The 6,671-nt window shown below is 35.4% G+C and overlaps 1 non-coding gene across 1 annotated transcript; it reads left to right on the top strand.

Annotated features, from left to right (window-relative positions):
- The first annotated feature begins 2,570 nt into the window (after positions 1–2,570).
- LOC112508357 lies at positions 2,571–2,677 on the top strand. The gene has a single exon (XR_003068730.1). It is a non-coding gene; the product is annotated as a small nucleolar RNA R71 (small nucleolar RNA).
- The last annotated feature ends 3,994 nt before the right edge of the window (positions 2,678–6,671 follow it).

Genomic DNA, 6,671 nt, shown 5'->3' with positions numbered 1-6,671 from the left:
TTTATACACTATTGCTATGAGACTCTACCTGCCATACCTCGCGTTTCCGCTTTAGCGAGGTGTGACAAATTTTTCCTTATACCATTCGGTATAACTAATGCACCCGCAACCTTTATGGATTTAATGAATAGGGTATGTAAGGAGTATCTTGATAAATTTGTTATTGTATTTATTGATGATATCCTTATATACTCTAAAACCGAAGAAGAGCACGCAGAACACCTCCACCTGATACTTGAACTTTTGAAAAGAGAAAAGTTGTATGCAAAAATGTCCAAGTGTGAATTTTGGCTAAGGGAAGTTCAGTTCTTGTGTCATCTCATTTCAGAAGCAGGGGTAAAGTAGATCCAACAAAGATAGAAGCAGTTGAAAAGTGGGAGGCCCTAAAGACTCCTTCTGATATTCGAAGCTTTTTGGGATTGGCAGGCTACTACCGTAAATTTATTCAATATTTTTCTAAAATAGTTGTGTCGTTGACCAAATTGACTCGGAAGAATGTTAAATTTCAGTAGGACGTAGAACAACAAAAATCCTTTCAACTGGTAAAAGATCACCTATGCAGTGCCAAAGTGTTGACTCTACCAGATGGACCAGAAAATTTTGTAGTGTACAACCATGTCTCAAAACTAGGGTTGGGATGTGTTCTGGTGCAAAGACGAAAGGTGATTTCTTATGCTTCTAGGAAACTAAAAGATCACGAGAAGCAATACCCAACTCATGATATGGAATTAGCAGCAGTGATATTTGCTTTGAAAATATGGAGGCATTATCTTCTGGGAACAAAGTGCCAGGTCTACACTGATCATAAAAGTTTACAACATTTAGTCAACCAAAAAGAGTTGAATATATGGAAACGTCGATGGATTGAACATGTTAATGATTATGTGAGTCCACAATATGATCAATCTTCAGATATCATCAAGAAACAATGGTAGAATCATATAATCTTTAAGAACACTTGAGAGGAGATTGAGAGGATTAGTCAAATAGTCAAAGTCCCAATTATGAACGTAAGTATTACAATTGTGCTCTCCTACTATTACACTAGAAGACAAAGCTTATATAGGGTCAAACTATTAACCCTTCTAGTCAAAGTCAACATTACCTACAAAGTCAATCATGCTAACTTTACAATTATAGACAATAGTAATTTTTCAAGACAAATACAATTTAACACTGAAATTCAGTCCTAATATTATCCCCTTTGTATTTAGGCTTGAAAGAATTTGCGCATTTTGAATCTCGTTTGAACTTTGTCATTTTAATCTCTCTATGACTTTTTGAAATCTTCAAAACAATCTTCACTTTGAGATCTTCAGACGATTTTTGTTGAGAAAATCTTCTAACATTCTACCCCTCGAATGTAAAACAACAACGATCTTCTCTTTTGACAATGTAGATCAATATAAGCAACAATCTTCAAATGATCTTCAAGATATGATCTTCCAGAATCTTCTTCAAATAACAGATTACAAACATTCTCCCCATAAATGAATTTCTTCAAATAATAGTTCACAAACATTCTTCTCCAAAAATAAACATTCTCTTCATTGAGAAATCTCTATCAGTAAACTTATGTAAAGATGATCTTCACATTCAAAAACTCTCAAACAATGTAGCACAAGAATAATCTTCAGTAATAATATTCAGTCACAGTCCTTTGAGTCTTTTGTTGACCTTTAATGTTACTACCCCTTGATTTTTATACCATACTCCCTTGATTTTGCAAAAAGCTCTGGGGTTTGAAATCCGATTAAGTACATCATATCATCCCAAACAGATGGCAGAGTAAAAGAACTATCCAGACTCTCGTACACATATTGAGATCCTGTGTCGTTGACTTAGGGGGATCGTGGGAGGATCATTTGCCATGGATAGAGTTTGCCTATAATAATAGCTACCACTCCAACATCCAAGCGGCACCATATGATTGTATGGACGAAAATGTCGAACGCCATTGTGTTGGAATGATGTGGGTGAGAGGCAGTTGAAGGGTCCAGACATTGTTCAAGAAACTTCCAAAAAGATTGAACAGATCCGTGAAAGAATCAAAACAACACAGAACCGCCAAAAAAGTTATGCCGATAATCATCGGAAGCCGATTGAATTTTGTGTGGGCGATTCTGTGATGTTGAAAGTTTCTCAATGGAAAGGTGTTATCAAATTTGGAAAGAAAGGTAAGCTCAGTCCAAGGTATATTAGACCATTCAAAATATGTAAACGAATTGGGCCAGTAACTTATCAGTTAGAACTACCAAAAGAGCTTAGTCTATTCTATAACTTTGCGGAAATATTTAGTTGATCCGAGTCTAGCTGTACTGCTTCCAGAAGTTAAACTGGATAGAAAACTGAACTTTGTGGAAACACCAGAAGCTGTGATTGACCGAAAGATCAGGGTGTTGCGAAACAAAGAGGTCAGTTTAGTTAAAGTACAGTGGCAGTTTCATAAGGGTTCAGAGGCAATTTGGGAACTTGTCACTGTAAGGGCTCCTCCCGCAGTCGCATCGAGCATTTGTTTTGTCATGGGATTTAACACATTGTAAAACGTCTCAAGTTGAATACAGTACAAAATGCCATGGTGTGGGCATCTTCTTAACAACTCCTTGAACCTTTCCCAAGCGTCAAGAACAGCTTCATCGTCCATTTGTTTAAAAAGAAAAATTTTGTTTCTGGACTTAGCGTTCCTAGTTGGTGGGAAATATTTTCGCAAAAACGTTTCCTCCATATTACTCCATGAAGGCACAGACCCTGGCGGTAATGATTTAAACCATGCCTTTGCCTGAACCCTTAGAGAAAATGGAAATAAAGTGAGTCTCAGAGCGTCATTAGACACTCCCGGGATCAGGAAAACATCAGTGATTTCCATAAAGGATTTCAAATCTGAGTGTGGGTCCTCCGAAGGTAATCCGGAAAACTGTCCGTTTGTTTGCAACATGTGAAACATAATTGGTTTTAGTTCGAAATGAAGAGCGGTCATATGTGGCCTAACTATCCCAAAATTTAATTGCTCAAAATAAAGGATGGCATAGTCCATGATCCGTCCATTTTTGGAATTTGCCAAATTAATGATATTTGGAGTTTGCTCTCTTGGTTGTTCATTATTTTCTGACTCTGTGTCCTCATTATCCAGATTATTATCATGATGTGGGGGTCCTTGCTCAAAATTCGGAAATGGTGGTATTGTCCCAACGGGGAGGTAACTCCATGTTAGGAGAGAATAGAGCAAAAAATGCTCTTTGAGCTCTCCTTTGGTGAAACGTTCTCTCAATAACGGGATCCAATTCAAAAATTTCCCCGTGATGTCTTCGTGACATACATTACTTTCAAAACGGATTTAAAACGGGACAAGAAAAATGAAATCTTTTACTTTACTTAAAAGAAAACTTTTAACTAACTAATCCCCGGCAGCGACGCCGAAACTTGATCTCGTGCGTGCTAACACACCACAAACAACAATCAGGACCAAAAACAAGTATACAAATAGTCCCAATATCGTGTTTCAAATAATAAAAGTGGTACAAGTACCGGATATCGTCCACAGGGATCGTCGTAAATTTTTTGAAGAAAGTAAAATTAAGGAAATGATTTCAGAAGACGAATTCAAAGACTTTGATTTGAACAGAGTTAACGCAACTAAAAACTAACAGGAGATAACAGATAATAAAAGCAAGCTAGGGTGTATAACTTTTCGGGTGAGATGTAAATACTAATTCCTGCAGACCAATGCTGTCAAAATGCTACAGCATGAGACCATGCTGACAAATTGCTACAACATTCAATCAGTAACAACTATTTTTACCAATTACTTTGAAGGTATTTCTCTCGGAATTCACCAATGCATTGATATTATAGCTTTCAACCCATATCTCAATGAGGTATCCAGACCAGTGAAAGTGACAAATGGTGTCTTCAAAATATATGGATAAACAAATCTCTTTGTTAAAAATCACTCTCTCGAGTGGATTCCCATATCATTCAAGTTCACGTGTTCTGGATGGCTCATCTCTGAGTCCATTCCAATTTTAACACTTCAGAGTGATCAACCCGTCGAGATTTAACAATTTAGAAAATATGGATAACAAATCTCTTTGTTAGCAATTCTCTCAAGTCTACTTCCCATATCATTCAAGTTGACGTGCAATCAATGGCTCAGCTTAGAGTCTAAGGCACATTAACACTTTCAAAGTGATCAATTCGTCAAGAAGTGTCATTGGTTTTATAAAACTTGAAATGAAAAAGTAAAACATTGTTCTTACATGAAAGGGTCGACCATATTTGATTTACAAACTCACCCTTTTCGTCATACACCCGAGCTAATAAAATTAGCTACTCATGACGAAAATTAAATGACAAGAAATAATAAGTACGATAAATAAAGACATAAAATAAATACGGAAAGTAAGTGATTAAATATAAATGACGGAATGTAAAGGACGCGGAAAGCGTAATAAATAAATGATGTAAATAAAATGTGATTAAGCGTAAATAAATAAAAGACGGAATGTTAAGAACGAGAAAATAAATAAAGCGATTAAAGAAACTCGAAATGCCAAAAGATTACTTCATATTAAGAAACTTGTTCTTCAAGTAGTATATCAACCTACTTGAAGAGAGAAGTGTGGTGTAGAAGTGTTGAGGTGTGTGGAATACTAAACCCATCATCCCTTTTAATACTAGAAATTATATGGGGGTAAAATGGACATTTCACACCAACTTAGTTCAAAAGAAACTAGAAAGTACATTAAAGCAAACTAATATTTAAAAAGTAACTAAATTAGTCTTAATAAGCTCCAGCTAATCTGATCAGAACACAACTGTTCCAACTTTAGAAGCCTTTCAAAAGTTATCCATTGTCTTGTCGGTAAACTACAAGTCTCATCCATCTCTTCTTCTACCATCAGGTCATGCTGCCACATTCCCGCAGCATCAACCAGCTTAAATATGTCCAAAATAAGCTCAATTTAGATCAAAATCCACTAAAACAGGTTCAACATTCTTCTTAGCAAACAAACTAGAGAAAAGAGATAAAATGACTCAAAGTTGGGATATAAATAGAAAATAACCTATCTAAAAGAGAATAAAATGGTGCTTTAAGCATTAAATGCTTAGTGCATATCACGCTCCAAGTCCATACATAAGCCGATTATCGAAGACATCATCAACGATATGATCAAAAGGATGTCCAGGTATGTCGTAGTGCCTGATAGGCCTTCTGTGAAGAAAGAAGGAAGGAAGAAAAGACCCTTTAGTCCTAGTGATGGACCATCCTTAAGGAACAAACATGAAACAAAGTTCTCCTTAGATGAAGTACTGAAGGATCGTGAGAGTCCAAACATCTCTATGCTGAATCTTGATCTGCCAGCGAAGGGTCCTTATACATCCAACTCTGTGCACTTCAAACCTGAGTTTGGAGTTATATTCCTTGACTATGAAAGTGTAGTGAGATTTTAGAGAATGTCTGAGTTACGTCTATGCCCGATGGAACACCTGGTTTATCTTATGTTCTGACTAAATGATGACTTTTGTGTGTCCTAATTTACTGATCAATCTTCATATCATCACAATCATCATGGCAGATTTATAGTTCATGTAAGAATACCAAGAACATTTAGAGAGAAAAAGTCAAACTTGTAAGCTCTGGTCAACTCTCTTAATATGTATGATTATTACAAATGAGCTCCTCTTTTTTTCACTAATTACAAAGACTTAACCATATTTATATGGTCAACCTAATAAAGACAAGGTCARAGTCAAACCTATAAGAAAAGTCAAACACGCTGACTTTTTACAATTATAGACTATTTATAAACTTTCAAGACGAATACAATTAATAATTATTTCTCAGTCCTAACATTCTCCCCATTTGTATTCAGACTTGAAAGAAAATTCTGCACTTTAAGTACTTGTTTGAACTTTGAAACATTATGCACAATATGTCTTCTTCAAATGAAATCTTCAACATGTAATCTTTAAACAATCAACTGTTGAGAAAGATATTCTAGCATTCTCCCCCTCGAATGTAGAATCACGGTGATCTTCTCTTTTAACAATGTAGATCATATTCAAAAACTATCTTCAAAAACATTGTACAAAATGTGATCTTCAAAGAATCTTCAGATAACAATTTTTCAGTAAACTTTTGTTAAGATGATCTTCACGTTCAACATCTCTCAGTCAATGTAGCACACAAATAATCTTTCTTTAATCATCTTCAGTCACACTTCTTCTTTAGAGTCTTTTGCCATTTTCGAAGTTACTCCCCCTTGATCTTTGCATCAGATTCCCTTTAACATTGTTCGGAAATGAATATTTCATTCATATTACGTATACTCCCCCTTATGATGAAATGAGAATCATTCCTTCATACATAAGATGAATGAAACTTTCTGTGTAAGCCGTCAAATCATGAAACTGTAAGTAGATCTTTGCAAATCCACTTATTTAATCTTTTCAGATTAAGGGAATGGAAAGGTAACATCCAATTTCAACATATGAAATTGTTTTCAATCTTTATAAAAAGATTGGCCTGTGAGTRTAACAGATATACTCAGTACAACGGATGTACTGTATATATGAGACTTTTTGATGTTCATCTCACCAGGTCTTCCATTCAATCATCGATAGCTAAAAATTGCATATCTATGAACGTTTTGGCAAATTAACATATAAAA

This window comes from Cynara cardunculus (genome assembly GCF_001531365.2).
Source record: "Cynara cardunculus var. scolymus isolate 2C chromosome LG 2, CcrdV1, whole genome shotgun sequence".
Classification (NCBI taxonomy): domain Eukaryota; kingdom Viridiplantae; phylum Streptophyta; class Magnoliopsida; order Asterales; family Asteraceae; genus Cynara; species Cynara cardunculus.
This window is presented reverse-complemented; position numbering and strand designations above follow the sequence as displayed.